This window comes from Corylus avellana, chromosome ca2 (assembly GCF_901000735.1).
Source record: "Corylus avellana chromosome ca2, CavTom2PMs-1.0".
Lineage (NCBI taxonomy): Eukaryota > Viridiplantae > Streptophyta > Magnoliopsida > Fagales > Betulaceae > Corylus > Corylus avellana.
The window spans coordinates 36,383,008-36,399,220 of NC_081542.1; the positions used below are offsets into that span (position 1 = coordinate 36,383,008).

General features: G+C 34.2%; 1 long non-coding RNA gene across 1 annotated transcript; it reads left to right on the forward strand.

The window, feature by feature from the left end:
• Positions 1–14,699: 14,699 nt before the first annotated feature.
• Positions 14,700–15,086, forward strand: LOC132168834 (uncharacterized). The gene is made up of 3 exons (XR_009438933.1): positions 14,700–14,754; positions 14,883–14,948; positions 15,046–15,086. It is a non-coding gene; the product is annotated as an uncharacterized LOC132168834 (long non-coding RNA).
• Positions 15,087–16,213: the final 1,127 nt, after the last annotated feature.

The window sequence follows — 16,213 nt, forward strand, 5'->3', positions numbered from 1 at the left end:
TAAAAGTGGATTGACAATGTCACAACAGCATAGTGAGATGGCATTGGATGGGAGTAGTGAGAGAGAGAGAGAGAGAGAGGCTATCCTCATTATCTTGAGTGGATCTTTCATCAAGATCAGGAAATTGATTATATAGGGGTGAAGGCAACAGTTCGATTCTAGGGAGGGCAAGGCATTAGCTTCTACTTTATTGTCAATATATGTAAAGATAACAACTTAATTAGACAGAAAAAATCGATCCTACTCACATTTTTCAGAACAAAATTATAAGTTTTCTCAAAATACATTTATTAGCAAATTTTGTTCAATAAAATAGAGAAAAGAATTGTAGAAGTTGGTTGCTAGTTGAAGAAACATACTAATTCATTGATGTTGGGTATTATAGTAATTGTATATCATATTGTGTAAATTTTGTTCCTATAAAAGTTTGAATAAGGGGAAAAAAGAAAAATACATTCCTAAAAAATATTAAAATTTAAAATAAATTTGTAAAAAATAAAGTAGAATCCCATAATCATCTTAGTTGAATTAATTGCTCAAATATGAATAATACAATCATGAGTTGACTCTTAAAATGACTTTAACACCTCCGAGTGGCCATGACCCTTGTGCACCCCTCCTTAGCTTTATCCTTGTAAGTATGATTTGTTTCATCTTTACTGTAAATTATGTATATTATATGTAAGCAATCTTTGTTGGGTTGTTGTTTGAATGTATGAGATAAGAAATTTATAGTTATATGATGCTTTCATTCTTGGGAGTTGAAAGGCATTGCAACTAAATTGAATATTTGTGTTATGCTCATTTGGATATAATGTAAGTTTGGGTGCTCAAAATCAATATCTAAAACTCAACATTCTAGTTGTCCCTTTCTTTTCAAACAAAATTTCATTACTTGACAGTGGTATTGGGTGTTAAATATATTTCACTTATTGGTTTGTTAGTCCAAATTCACATGTTTTGGGATTTAAGAAAAGAAAAGAAATATTCACTCTTAAAAGATCAAAGGAGTAGAAATAGATTTTAATTTCAATTTTATGGCATGCTTTATAATAAACATAAATTGAGTAGTTAAATTTGGGTTAGTCAAGTGGAAAAAGAGAACGTCTTCTTCCTTCTTTTGGCACCAAAAAATAAAATTATAAATTATAAATTTTATGCATCCTGACACTAATTATCTCTACAACCAAAGCAAAGCAATTTTGGTTGTCTTTGTTCTGTTAAACTCATGTCAAAATTAATTATAATGTAACTCTCTTTTATTTCAGAAAAAGCGTGTAGCTGGGGCAAAAAGTTCAAATAAGCAAGTTTTCGATAGAATAAGTTCTTTATTTATGTGGACATTTATATTCATGTATAGCATTGTTTCTTATGTTTTAACGTCCTTGGTTTTGTTTTAATATACTATTGTCTTTATTCCTAACATGATGTATTTCTTTTAGTACCATTTTACTTTTATGGATGTTTGCAACCTTTTAATGGCATATTATACTATTATTTGTAGCTGTAAAGATGATTCTGAAGAGATTATTCAAGCTTGTAAACCTAACAAAGCTCTACGCCATTACACTTAGGCAAAAGTTGATGGAGGGTTTGTTTATGGTCTTGGTGATGATGCTCATGTCAAAGTGAGCTCAAGTTTCAACTGTTATGTTATTCATTTTATATTCCAATTTTAGTTTGAATAATAGCATTAGTGTGTAAAATTTGAGGTTTAAGATCTTGTCAAATATTAGTCAATAGTAAATTTCTTTGGTTTAAGATTTGTAGATTCTTGTGTAAATTTGATCAAATTACACCAGAGTAATCATATTGTCTATTTATTGGAGATGACAATTCAGAAAACATTGCAATTTAGAAGTTTGGAAGATGTTTTGTGTGCTTAATGTCGTGTATTTGGAGAGAACACAATGTTCAAAACTTTGGAAATTGTAAGAGGACACTGACAAAACTAACATTTAGTATGGTCAAGTCTTTGTATATTTGGATGATTGCTTCCAACTATTTTTGTTTTTTCTAATTTCTTAAAATGTCTTCATACATGTTATTTTCCTTAATTGGGTGTTTCTCTTATATACTTGTTGTGTATATTAATTACTTCCCCTTGCTGCTTTATTTTTTAGAGTGTATTACATATTTAAAAGGTGGCCTATTTATTTATTAGTTCCTATGTTTTTTTTTTGTGCACCTTCAGAACTTAAGTGCGTTTTAACTGTTACAACTAGCTTTTTAAAAGCAGGTTTTGTTTTAAATATATGGTTGACATGCTTCTTAATTGCTTACCTTGGGAGACTTTGATGTTTGAGAGGTTGAGACTCTTTTAAATTTACTAGCATAAAATAGATATTTGTTCACCTAGTTGACATAAGATAGTAACAATGGTGGGTCCCCACTTGGCCTTACATAAAATTAAGATGAATTTTTTTAGTCTTTAGACATTTGTTGGGAGTTTCTTTGTTGTTTTTTCATTAATCAAACCTATGAGATGGTTGTCTTCAATAGTGTTAAAATGGTCTATTGTTGGGTCACATTATTAGTTGTAGTTTTACTGGTTTTGAATGTTGAATGAGTGAATTCATACAATGTTTTCATTAAAATTAGAAATCTTTGTGACATTCACACTTATACATGACTATTTACTACGGGATGTAATGTGTGTTTTTTGTATGTTGTGTCTTTAGGCTGGCGAAAGGGAACCTAATTATATTTGTAAGATTATGGAAATGTTTTGAGGCTATTGATGGTGCTCTTTATCTTACAGAGCAATGGTACTAGAGAGCTAGAGATACCATAAGCATACATTTTTACACTTTCTTAATTGTTTTGGTGCTCAATATTTAGTTTGACATTGTCTAATTATGATTTAATTCTTTCTGTTTTACAGGTTATTAAAGATCATTATAATCTAATCGATGACAAACATGTATTCTTTTAAAAAATACGAGATGATAATCCGTTAGATTGTTTAGTTAAAAAAATAAATATTGTTAGACTTTCTTTAAATGTAAGATTGCTAACTCCTATATATGCATTTTTCTTTAGGGAAACTTCACTAAAGACCCCCGAACTTCCACCCATTTTGAAATACCCCCCTCTAAACCTCAAAATCTCTCAATTTAGTTCCCTGAACTTTCAATTGCTCTTAATTTGGACCCCTCCGTCTATTTTACCCGTTAAAAATACAAAAAAAGACCAAAATATCCCTAATTTTTGTTTTTTTTTTTAAATAAAAAAAAACGTTTTGGAAGTTGAACTTTTATACAAAAGTCAGGGGTATAAACGTCATGTAACATTTAAAATTTGACGGATTGGTCCAAATTGAGAGATTTTGAAGTTTAGGAGAAGTATTTCAAAACGTGTGGAAGTTCAGGGGTCTTTAGTGAAGTTTCCCCTAAAAAAAATGAGTACCTATAGCATTTATCTTTCGTTTTGTAGTTCTTATAAAATTTGATTGTAATAGTAGTTGACAGATTACTAGGATCATGTTCTATCTCTAATCACCAAATAATCAAAAACATGGAATTAAGCAATTTAACAATATAAATCAAGCACATGGAATTTAAACAACATCACAAACACAATACAAGATTTGTTTACGAAGTGAAAAACCCTTTGAACACATCAAATGTAAAAACCATTCCGGGGCAGCCAAACTTGGGAAATCACTTAATGAAAATTCAGAGTTATAGACTAGACGATACTCACAACCCTTGAGGACCTTTAGACTTAATAAGAACAACAAGCTTCCCACCTTGTCTCCATCCAAACCATCTTCACAAAGTGCATTTCCTTACCGACCATTCAGTATACTTTTTTCTTTAAGTAACCAGACCAATAATCTTGTGTAGATGAACGAACAAGGCAACACACCAAAACAAGAGCAAAGGACAACCCGAAGCTTTATCACGTCCTCTTTTGAACAAACACTCCCGAGACACAGCGCCCTAAGAGAAACTTTGAGACTACACAGAGAAAAATCCTCCCAAAAAGTCTGCAGTGAACAATGACAGCGAAATCCTTTTATGGGAAAACCATTCTATTTTTCACGTCGTAATTGGGCTCATTTCTCGTTAAGACGGGATGAACAAAATAATAGATTTGAAAAATTCATGTCTTAACGAGAAAGGAATTTCATCATGACGAGAAGAGCAAACGTCTCATCCACATCACATGTTCCATCCTAACGCTCCATTTGACGAGAAAATAGGGAGTCCAACATTGGTCCTGTTACATGCTTGTCCTGGTGAGGTTCTTGACGAGAAAATAGTGGCTTCAACTTCAATCCCGTTACATCCCCGTCTTGACCCAGCTCCTAACGAGTAAACAGTAACTTGCCATTACATCCCCGTCTTGACGCAACTCCTGATGAGGAAACAGTAACTTCTCATTGCATGTCCCGTCCTAACGAAACTCTTGACGAGGAAAATGTAGGTTCTTAGCTTAGTCTCATTACATGTCCCATTCTGACGGGGTTCGTGACAGGAAAATAGAAAGCTCTTCCAAAACCCATGAAACCCTAAGTGCTATTTCCCAAAGTTTTGAAAAACAAACTATTACAATAAATATCATTGAATGAGGCCAATCTAAAATCTAACAAGCTCCCCATTCGGCCATTTAATGACAAAACCTTAAACCCAAGGTTTAAAACTTTTACACAAACAAATTTTTAAAATGAACACAGTGCAAACTAACACAACCAAAGTGCTAGGTCATAGAATACTTCACCAATGACCATTGTTGCACTAGTCCAAAAAGGTACCACCAAAACATTCTCCCAACCCATAATCAAAATATCAAGACCACACTGTCCTAATTATGAAACATTTCACAAAAAAGGCATTATTGCACCATATTCAATATTTTTATGATAAACTAAATTGCATAAAGCACAACTTTTAAACCAAAACCAAATTGTCATAAAATGAAATATAAACAAATATATTCGAAAAACCAAATGAAAAGAATTATTGTTTGATCAAACTCAACCATTCTCCTCGTTTTTGTCACAATGGACAAGGGGGAAGAAAAACCAAAACATTAAAATAAAAAATAATAATAATAAAAAAAACAGGATCACTCAGAATCTTTATCATCCTCATCATGCTGCATGGGATCAACGGAACTGTAGCTATGACATCATTAGGGGCCTGAATAGGGTTCTAACCAACTAAGAAAAGGTAGTGAAATACTGATCATTCCTTGGATCCACACTACAAAAAAAGTGGGTTTAGTGACGTGACAACTGTTCACAAATAATTGGCATGTCACTATATTGTGACATGCCAACTCCCAACATGTTACTAGAGTTTTTGGTAACATGTCAATTTCAACACGTCACCATTTGGTGACGTGTTAAACCTACCACATTATCAAAAGATGTGTTAAATTGACATGTCATCTTTTGGTAACGTGTCAGTTGGACACGTTACCAAATTGTAATGTGTCATCTTCACACGTTACCGTTTGGTAACGTGTCATCTTAACACAATTTGACACGTTACCATATTTTGGTAACGTGTTAAGTTGAAACGTTACTAAATTTTAACGTGTTAACTTAACACATTACAATTTTGTAACGTATCAATTTGACACATTACCATTTGGCAATTTCTGTAGATGACACGTTCCCAAAAGTTTTATCCGCAACACTTGCGCTCGATCGCAATAACAAAGACTCAGCTTACGCTCGATCGCAATAACAAGGACTCGGCTTACTATTTACAAATATAGTAACGTGACACTGTGGCACATTACCAATTAGTAATATGCCACATATGGCACGTCACTACAATGTGCCACGTGGCAGTGCCTCTAGCTTTCTTCTTCCCTTTTCTTTTTTCCCTTCCTCCCATTTTTTCCCCTTCTCCCATCGCGTGCAGTTCCTCTCCCTCTCTTTTTTTCTTCTTCAGCCCAATAGCTCTCTCTCACTCGATCACTCCTCCGTCACCCATCACAATGAAAGCCAACACCGGACCCCGGCTGGACAGAAGTCTCGTTTGTCAAAATATTATACCCATCGTTCAGCAACCCTGTATGTATATTTGACTTAATAAAAATGCAATATATAATAATCGAATAGCGTATATAATTAACTCAAAATAATTTACTTTGTTATTCTTGGTTGGTTTGGTTGTGGTTGGAGTTTTGCATATTTAATCTTACCATATTGTTGAAGCTGCCTCATTGAATAAATATACATATAGATGTATATGTGTTTATGCGTAAGTAGTGTAGATATATATGTTGAAGTTGTTTATGCGACATTCGGTTTGCTAAACTTGAATATTAATTATATTGAGTATGATGACTTTATTAGGATGTTGCTCATCTCTTAGGACTTGATAAGATTCTATCATGTTATTTTGTTGATTGATTGTTTGTTATATTATTTGCAGTTAGTGCAGAGAAGTCTAGAGATCATGACGATGTTCACTCGGAATTCGTTGGGGGTGTTTGTTTGGGAGTTTTTTGTGTATAACTTATATAAGTTAACTTAAGTTAGGTTTCTTGTATTCGTGTATAAAGTAAGTTGTGTATTTCATATGTTTTGTTGATGTATATATATATATATATATATATATATAGTTGGATTATTGTTGATAGGTTGTGATGTATATATTTGTGATAGTTGGGTTATTTGTGATATTTGGATTGTTATATTTAGATTGATGGATAGTTTGTGATAGGTTCTGATAGTTAGATTGATGTAACTCATATATCAAGTGTGGCAACTCCTAAATTCGGGTATAACGACCTGACAAAATATTTTTTTTTTTCCTGGCATAATTGGTGACGTGTCAAATATGACACGTCATCATATAGTGACATGTTACATAGTTAACATGTCACCTAATGGTGAAGTTTGACACGTTACCACTATTAATATCAAACTTTTGTAACGTGCCAAACTTGACACGTTACCATTACATGACGTGTTATTTTGACACATTACCTTTTAGTAACGTGTTAAATTTGACACGTTACTACAATTTTGGTAACGTGTCAACTATGACATGTCACCGAATGGTAACGTATCAATTCTGACACGTTACCAACATTATAGTAATGTGTCAAAATTAACACATTACCATTACGACACATTATTAAATTCTCAATAGTTACGTCAAATTTTTTAACCCACCAGGCACGTTACCAATGACATGTTACTTACTATTAGTAACGTGTCAACAGCCTTAACACGTCACTAACGGCTCGTGACAAAAATAATAATTTTTTGTTGTGCCAAGATGCCTGTATCAAAACTCCCAAACGAAATGGGTCTCTCAATTGGTTCTGCATTTTCAGCCTCTGTGCTTTCAACTTCTTCCTCCATGACATCATTACCCATATCTCCCATTCGTGCCTCTGGCTCAATCCCTGGCTGGCACTTCTCCTTTGTTCTTTCAAGTAGAGTCGATAGAGCAAATTCTACATTTGAGAAGGACCCTTTGAGAGCAGCAACTTCTTGACGTAGTTTCTTGACTATATCCTTTATCTCCACAACCATATTCTCAAGACGAGCAAACACCTCAAAAGGAAATGAAGGAGGGAGAGGAGGAACAGAAGTTGGAAGAGGAAGGAGCAGAAATAGGGTCACTTGACCTTTTCCTTTTTACAGAATCAGATTTAACAACTGTAGATTGATCACAAGGACCAGACTCTAGAGCTATGTGATCAGATGAACAAGAAACAACAGAAAAATGGGTCAAGATTTTACTAATGATACCACCATAGGGAATGGCTAATTTTTTGGATTTTGAAGTCTTGATATAAGCTATGAGGTCAATGATGTATGTAGCTAAATTAATGCGATGATTTTTTAGCAATGCATATAAAAATTGTGCCTTATCAAGAGTAAAGTTAATTTTTCTAAGCACACATAATAAATTGTTCATAATCAGAAGAACAAGCATACGCCCAGGCAATCTAATGGATTTCACAAGAAAAGAAGCCAGGGAAAAGGGCCAGGGAGATGTTCCAAAAAGTTTACCTAACTCTTCTCTAGTGGGAGCAGTGTTAGGGGGTAGGGATATTGGCTGTCAGGCACATGTGAAATATTAAAAATTTGAAATAAAGACTCATGAGTTAAAGAAATACATTTCCCTCAAACATGAGTTGTGAAGGAAGAGGTGAGTGCACAGTAGCCGCGAATATTGGAGTAAAATTCGGGAACTAAATCCAAATAAACAATAGGCTGAGGTTGAGAGAAAGGCAACCAACCTCTGGATTTAAGGAGTTGGGGAATGAAAGCAAATTCTCACAGGTGAAACCAAGAAGTGTAATAGGACGTTCAACTATTACCTTTCATTGGTTGAAGCACATGTTGAAAAATCAATTCTGATCAGTAGCATTTTGAAACCGCTTTCCGAACCTAGCTTCACCAACAACAACCAGTGAGGGATTGAGAGGAGGGGCACGTCCAATGGCAGTCCAAAATCTTGGGGTTGAGCTGGACCCTACTTCACCTGTTCTGCCAATTTTTTTTCTTTGTATGCTTTCCTTTTGCTGGAACAGTGTTTGAAGACATATACACACACCCCAAAAAAAAAAAAATCCTTAAGACCCATCTCCACATAATCACACTGTCAATTAAGCCCAAGGTTGTGAAATTTTGATGTACTCTCAAATGCATGAATCGTTTTGCAATATATGGATGCAAGTGCAAGGTCGAACCCACAGGGAATTGTGTTTATGAAAAAAAAAATGACTAAATCAATTAAATCTTAACCTAGTTCCGAAAGATTTATGATTTTTGAATAAAAAGAAAACATAAACTAAACAAAGTAAAATTAATCAAAAGATAAAGCACTAAGGTTTTGGAATCTACACTGATAAAATCATAGCAGCATATTCTCATGTTCATCAATATATATCCAAAGTTCTCACATAGAAAAACTCATGTATGTTGTACTTTGCTTTAAAGATTAATTAAATCATTCAATGAATCCATTCTTGGCACAAATCACAAAAGATATCCAATTTAAATTAAATAATCAAATGTATCCATAAATCACAAAAGATATCCAATTTAAACCAAATCATCAAATGTATACATAGATCGAAACACAATGAATATCCAATGTTTTGATAAATAAAAAACCCAAGCAATCAATTAAATGAAACTATCTCAAATCATCAAATGTATTTGTGGAACAAATCACAAGAGATATCCAAGAATCATCACACTAATTAAATTGAAGTAAAGTTTTACTTTAATTTCGTACTTCAATCTCCTAGTCAAATAAAAATCGTACTTCAATCTCCTAGTCAAATTAGTAAGCAATCCTAGTATAAATTGGAATAGGATTCATCTAGATTTACGATCTTATATTGCGGGACGCTTTTGGCATAGTAAACGTGTGAATGAGGAAAATCCTATTTCATAATGATTTCTACTATTTTGAGTTAGCTTTCCAATGCTACTAGTTTTTCTTTAATCCGATACTTGAGCTAAATTATAGTCAAAATACTAAGACATGCAGAATCTAAAATTTAATCAAATCCAATTTTGACTCCAATTAGAGAAATTGCGATTTAATCATTTCGTTGATTTGGTTAAACTTAACCACATCATTTAAGTCTTCTTAAAGTGTGCTTTAAGCCTAAAATCAATGAAATTTATTTCATTTTTCCTTTAAAACCTGAAAACACTAAAACAAAACAATATCAAACAAATAACAATACTAAGAAATTAACATATGCAAATTTAAGAGCTCAAATATGCAATTTTTGGCACTCATCACCCAATATAATTCAAAAACTTCTCAATTCACAAACATAGAACCACAAGTCTTAGTCCCACACACAATGTTTTTGCAAGAAATAGAGGAAACCAAATCCAAAACAAATGAAGAGTTTTCAACCATTTTTAACAGGTTAAAGAAGAGTGATTGTAATTCAAATTAGGCGACAATACCTAAACAATCTCTATTTCGATAAGAACTAAAATCACTATTTCGAGAACCACAACCAACTCAGTCATAAGACACAATTAATCCAAAATCAATCTCACGAAATAAAAGTGAAGTGAGAGGCATACCTTAAGTTGATGAAGAGACTAAAGAGATATGGCCGAAATTGCTTGTAGAGGAGCAAAACTCAGAGAGAAATGGAGAAAGTTAAAAAAATGAAGCACAATGAACTAAAAATCATGCGTGGAGATTTATAGATCTAGTTTCCGTCCTAACGGGAGTACTTCTCGTAAAGACGGGAAGGCAGAATAGAACATGCATTTAAGTTCCTGTCTTAACGCAATACCTTTCCCGTTAAGACAGTAGGAACAACATTTAACATCATGAAGGAGAAGAATTCCGTTAAGACGAAAAGTACACAACAAATCTTGTTAAGAAGTGATATTCTCCATTAAGACGGCATCAACAAAAAATCCTCTATTTTTTTGTTTTTTTGAAAACAATCAACAAAGAAAATGCAAAAAACAATTCTTCTTCAAGAGATAAAAGAGAGATTCAAGAATCAATTAATCCTCTGATCACACAAGTTAGAACATGACACATTTATTGATTTAATCCTTTCATGTAAGAATTTAAGGAAACAATCCAATCAAGGCATAATTAATGAAGTGAGTGATCATTTCAAAAATAAAGGATACATAATTCAAACTTCAGATGTCAAGAAATCACAAAGGAAAATGCTTATCACTTAAGACAAAAGTCAAACCCTTCTTTTCTGATTCTTGAACAAAAAGTCACACACCCATTCCTCCTCAATTGTCCAAGTCATTTATTAAGATGTGGAATCAATCCCTTGGGTGTTTCACATTTTACCGCAATGCATAGACACTGGCTTTTTTCTACAAGGATCAAAAATAAAGTCACCTTTTTGAAATTCACAATTTAGAAGGTACACATGATCTTTGATCAATTGCTTGTCATTGTAGGAGGTGATGCCATGAACATTTGAGAAAACAAATATTGGGGTTAGTTTGTAAAAGATCAAAAACAAAGTTTCAAATTAAGAAGTCATGAAATACTTCATAAAAAGAATATCCTTGTTTTGAAACCTGTGTTTTAAGTGAAATGCCTTGACAAATTGACAAAAAAAAAAAAAAACTTACACACAGGATCATCTCAAATGTAAGAAATCCGTTCAATAGTGTTCACATAGACAAAAGAAGCATCTCACTCCATCAATTTTGGACAATCAACACAAAATAAAATATGAAGGAGGGATGCTATCTTGACTCAAATAGCACATCTTCAAAATTTTCACAAGTGAGAACAACAGGAAACAACAAGAAACAGGATAAACACAGGAATGAAGTCACTACAACATACAATACATGAGCTATAACACATAATGTCCCAATAAGCAAGGACAACTAGCCATGTAACCCCCAACTCAATCTAGATAGACCCTGATTACCTTCAAGTTTGTCCAATGTAAAGGTAATGTCCTTCATAAAGGAAATGATTTGGTTAAGGGAATAATTGTGTGTCTCAATCTCATAATCATTAGACTTCTCCCTAATTGGAGATCAATGAGAGAGATGATTGCAGTGAGGTTGGATATGACCTATTTTGCACAAAAATGACAAGTTGGACCTCTCATTTCTCACAGGAGCATGAGAAATTTGTCCATTGGACCTCTCATTTCCAGAGAATTTGGAGGCTTATTAGTAATTCTACCTTTTGCATTTGTCATTTTTCTCAAGACCATTTAACACAACATGTGAAGCATGTGAGGTAGGAACAAAATTTATCAAATTTTTCAAAGCTACCACATTTCTTGAAGTAGAAGCATTTTGATCATATCTAATTCCATGTTTATCACCAAAAGACTTCTGCATGCTTAGAATGGTATTTAGTTTAGATGAAGGGGATTCATTGATAGATTCCTCTTTCTGGGCATCTTCCGATCCCTTGATTCCATCCATTTTGTTCATCAAAAATTGATTTTCATCCTACAAACTCGCACAAACTTTGTTAGCATCAAACAATTTGGCAGTCAAGGAATTATTTTTTACCTTTAGGGATTTTTCAGTCTTGTCGACTGAGTCCAACAGATTTTGAAGAGAAATGTTTTCCTCTTCAACTGCAGTCAGTTGCTTCAAGAACTCCTTACACTTCTTCCTAGCATCTGTGTAATTTCTGACAAGGGTGTCATGAGACACAAGATGACCGTTGTTTTTCACTAATCCTTCATCCAAGTCTTCCTCATATGACTCACTGTCAATACCTGGAGATCCACGATCACTGGAACCTTGAATGGTGGCTGGAAATGCCATGTAAACAACCTTCTTTCTTTTTTGGTCATTGAAGTCATTTGACTTTGATTCATCACTCAATGATGCATTCATGACGTTTTCCCTAGCATTCTTTAGGTTTCCACAGTCAGCCCTGATGTGAACAAATCCCTAACATTCATAGTATTGAGGAAAACGAGTTTTCATGTCTCTGTAGGATTTATCTTGTGAATCCTTCTAAGATTCTCCTTTGGATGGCAACTCACATGATCTTCTTCTAGTCTATTTAGCATGCTTCAGATACTTGTGGAAGTCCCTGGTTAGCATAGCTATTGGTTCAGAATCAGATGACTTGTCATCACTAGATTCTTCATAGACCACTTCCTTTTCCTTCTTGGAAGTTTTCAAAGCAATGCTCTTTACTTTGGGAGAGAATCTACAACTCTCATAGGTTATGAGAGAATTCATTGACATCCAGCAGCTCTACATCCTTGCTTTCTTCAACAGCAATTATCTTGGGGTCAAAATGTGGAGGAAGTGATTGAATAATTTTTTCAACCACTCAAACTTCAGGGACTCTCTTACCAAGCCCTCGCATAGAGTTCATAATCTTACTTAGTTTGGTGTAAAAATCATCAAATGTTTCAACCTCCTTCATGTTCACAGTCTCAAACCGAGACTTCAACATTTGAAGTTTGGCCTTCCTCACCCCCTTAGAACCTTTATGAGTTTTATCGAGAATGTCTCAAGCTTCCTTCTAGGTCTCACAAAGAGTAATTCGTTGAAACTCATCTGGAGACACACAGTTGAAGATGCAGCTTAACCCTAGGTTATTCCAGTTGCTTTTCACCATGCCTTCTTTACTCCACTTGTCAAAATCACCATCTGGTTTAAGAAACCATTTTTCAACAGTAATCCATATATTGTCATTAAGCCCCTTCAAGTAGGCTTTCATATGGACCTTCCAGTGAGCATAATCATTTCAATTAAAAATTGGAGGGGCACTAGAAAAAGAAGTATTTGGTTCCATAACAAAGAGGTCAACAAACACGCTCAAGACGTTAGTAAAAAATCGAGCCAACCCGCTCTAATACCAAATGAAAGATTACTAGGATCGTGTTCTACCTCTAATCACCAAATAATCAAAAACATGGAACTAAGTCATTTAACAATATAAATCAAGCACAACGGAATTTAAACAACATCACAAACACAACACAAGACTTGTTTATAAAGTGTAAAACCATTCAAACACATCAAAAGTAAAACCCGCTCCGGGGTAGCCAAACCCGAGAAATCACCAAATGAAGATTCAGAGTTATAGACTAGACGATACTCACAACCCTTGAGGATCTCTAAACTTAGTAAGAACAACAAGCTTCCCAGCTTGGCTCCATCCTGACCATCTTCATGGAGTGCATTTCCTTACCGGCCCTTCGGTAGACTTCTTTCTTCAAACAACCAAACCAATAATCTTGTGTAGATAAACGAACAAGGCAACACGCTAAAACAATAGTAAAGCACAACCCGAAGCTTTATCACATCCTCTTTTGAACAAACACTCCCGAGACATAGCGCCCGAAGAGAAACTTTGAGACTATACAGAGAAAAATCCTCCCAAAAAGTCTACAGTGAACAGTGACAACAAAATCCTTTTATAGGAGAACCATTCTATTCTTCCCGTACTAACAGGGCTCATTTCTCATTAAGACGGGATGCACAAAATAATAGATTTGAAAAATCTACGTCTTAACGAGAAAGGAGTTTCGTCATAACGGGAAGGACAAAATCTCATCCACATCATATGTCCCATTCTAACGCTCTATCTGACTAGAAAACAGGAAGTCCAACATTGGTCACGTTACATGTCCCATCTTGACGAGTAAACAGTGGCTTCAGCTTCAATCCTATTACATCCCCATCCTGACGCAACTCCTAACGAGGAAATAATAACTTCTCGTTGCATATCCCGTCCTAACGGAACTCTTGACGAGGAAATAGTAGGTTCTTAGCTCAGTCCCGTTCTGACGGGGTTCGTGACAAGAAAACATAAAGCTCTTCCAAAACCCTTGAAACCCTAAGTGCTATTTTCCAAAGTTTTAAACAACAAACCGTTACAATAAATATCATTGAATTTGGCCAATCTAAAACCTAACTATAGTTTTATTTTTAGATTGATTTGGATTCAAAGAGAAAGTCCATTCAAGATTGCGACAATTACTGTGATATGCTCTATTTATTGCCCTACTCCACCTTCGTTAGCATTCCATAAGGTTGCAGTTCTCTCACTACCATCGTCTAATTGTCATTTTATCTGGAAAGTGGAAAGATTTCTTTTCATTTCTTATAATTTTTTTTTCCCTTTTGAACTTGCAGATGATAGACAAGCCAGTAGTGAGACATCAACGATTTCTAGTGAACTTGAAAAAGTTTCCCAAGCTAAAGGGCATCACACGACAGAGGTGACATTACTAGACCTTTACTCAGGCTGTGGTGCTATGTCAACTGGATTGTGTCTTAGAGCAAATTTGTCCAGTTTAAATCTTGTTACGGTTAGTTCTATTATTCTTTTAAGTCACTTAAAGATATTGAGTTGGCTAGATTTTTCAACTTTTTGCTTTTTTATTTTGGTTATTTTTTCCTTACTTAGTAGGTTGATCGTTGTGTTTGTTTTTTGTAGAAATGGGCAGTTGACTTGAATGAGCATGCTTGTAAAAGTCTCAAACAAAACCATCCGGAGACGGAGGTATACTATTACAATCCATTTTCTTATATTGATCTAGGCGCCTTTAATGTTTAGATGCAAAGTTCTTAATTACATTGGTCCGCCCATTGCAAATCAGGTTAGAAATGAACCCGCCGAAGATTTTTTGTTGCTTTCGAAGGAGTGGGAAAAATTATGTGTTTATTTTTCCTTGGGTGGAACTTTCCACTAGAGTATTCGAATCTCTTTGCAAATGAAGATGATGATGTCAATGATGATGATGATGATGATGAAGAAGAATAAGAAGTTGGTGGTGAGGTGTTTGAAGTTGATAAGATATTGGCAATATGTTATGGTGATCCCAAAGAGACAAAAAAAACGTGAATTATATCTTAAGGTATATGAATTTCAAATTAAGTTGGAAAGTGATGTGTCCCAAATGTTTATTTTGGTATAGCATTTCATTTTTCAGTAGGGTTGTATGAATTGCATTCTTGGTTAATAATTCTCAGTCTTCATATTGATTAATCAGTTAGACTCCTTTTAGTTGATTATAAACCAGTCTTTTGTGAAGAGAAAATGGAATGATAATGAACTCATTCCATCAATAAACTTAGAGGAATAAATTATGCATTTTTTCTTATATCAAATGGTATAGCTAGTTTGAAGTGGGTAGGCCTGCAAGGATGCCCTCCTCAACTGAGGGTTTTGCAGTGGTCCTCTTTGTCAAGGAATAAATGGCAAGACAATGGGTTAGAAAAGGTGTTACTTGCCTGTCCTTCAAGTTTCATAAGTGGTTTTGGTGAATCATTTGATAATAAAATTGATGATTTACGGTCAGAATCTCTTGTTCTTGTTTAGAATTTCATAAATGCAATTATCTTAGTATAAAAAATTTATAAGTAATGTCATTAATTGGTTTCCTCCCCAAATTATAAAGTATAGTTATAGTTGTTTTCGAGAAGATCCAAAAGATCCTGGCTACTAAACTTCCTGCATTGAGCGTACAAACCTGATATGATCACATATTTAGGATTCTTTAATTCTTGACTTGTTCGCTAATTTTACACCCATTCTTCAAACTGCTAATGAATTTCTACAACTATTGTGCTGAGTCCTGAACTAGTACATGTTCCTTAATTTATTTTTTCATTAATTGTACTCATTTTTTTTCATTAATATCAGAGCAGGGGAGTCCATTCATTCCTATATTATCATAAAGCACATGGGATTGGATGTTGCTTTAGGGACAGCTCTCCTTGAATTGTATTCCAAGTTTTCAATTCAATGGACAATCATCATATCTG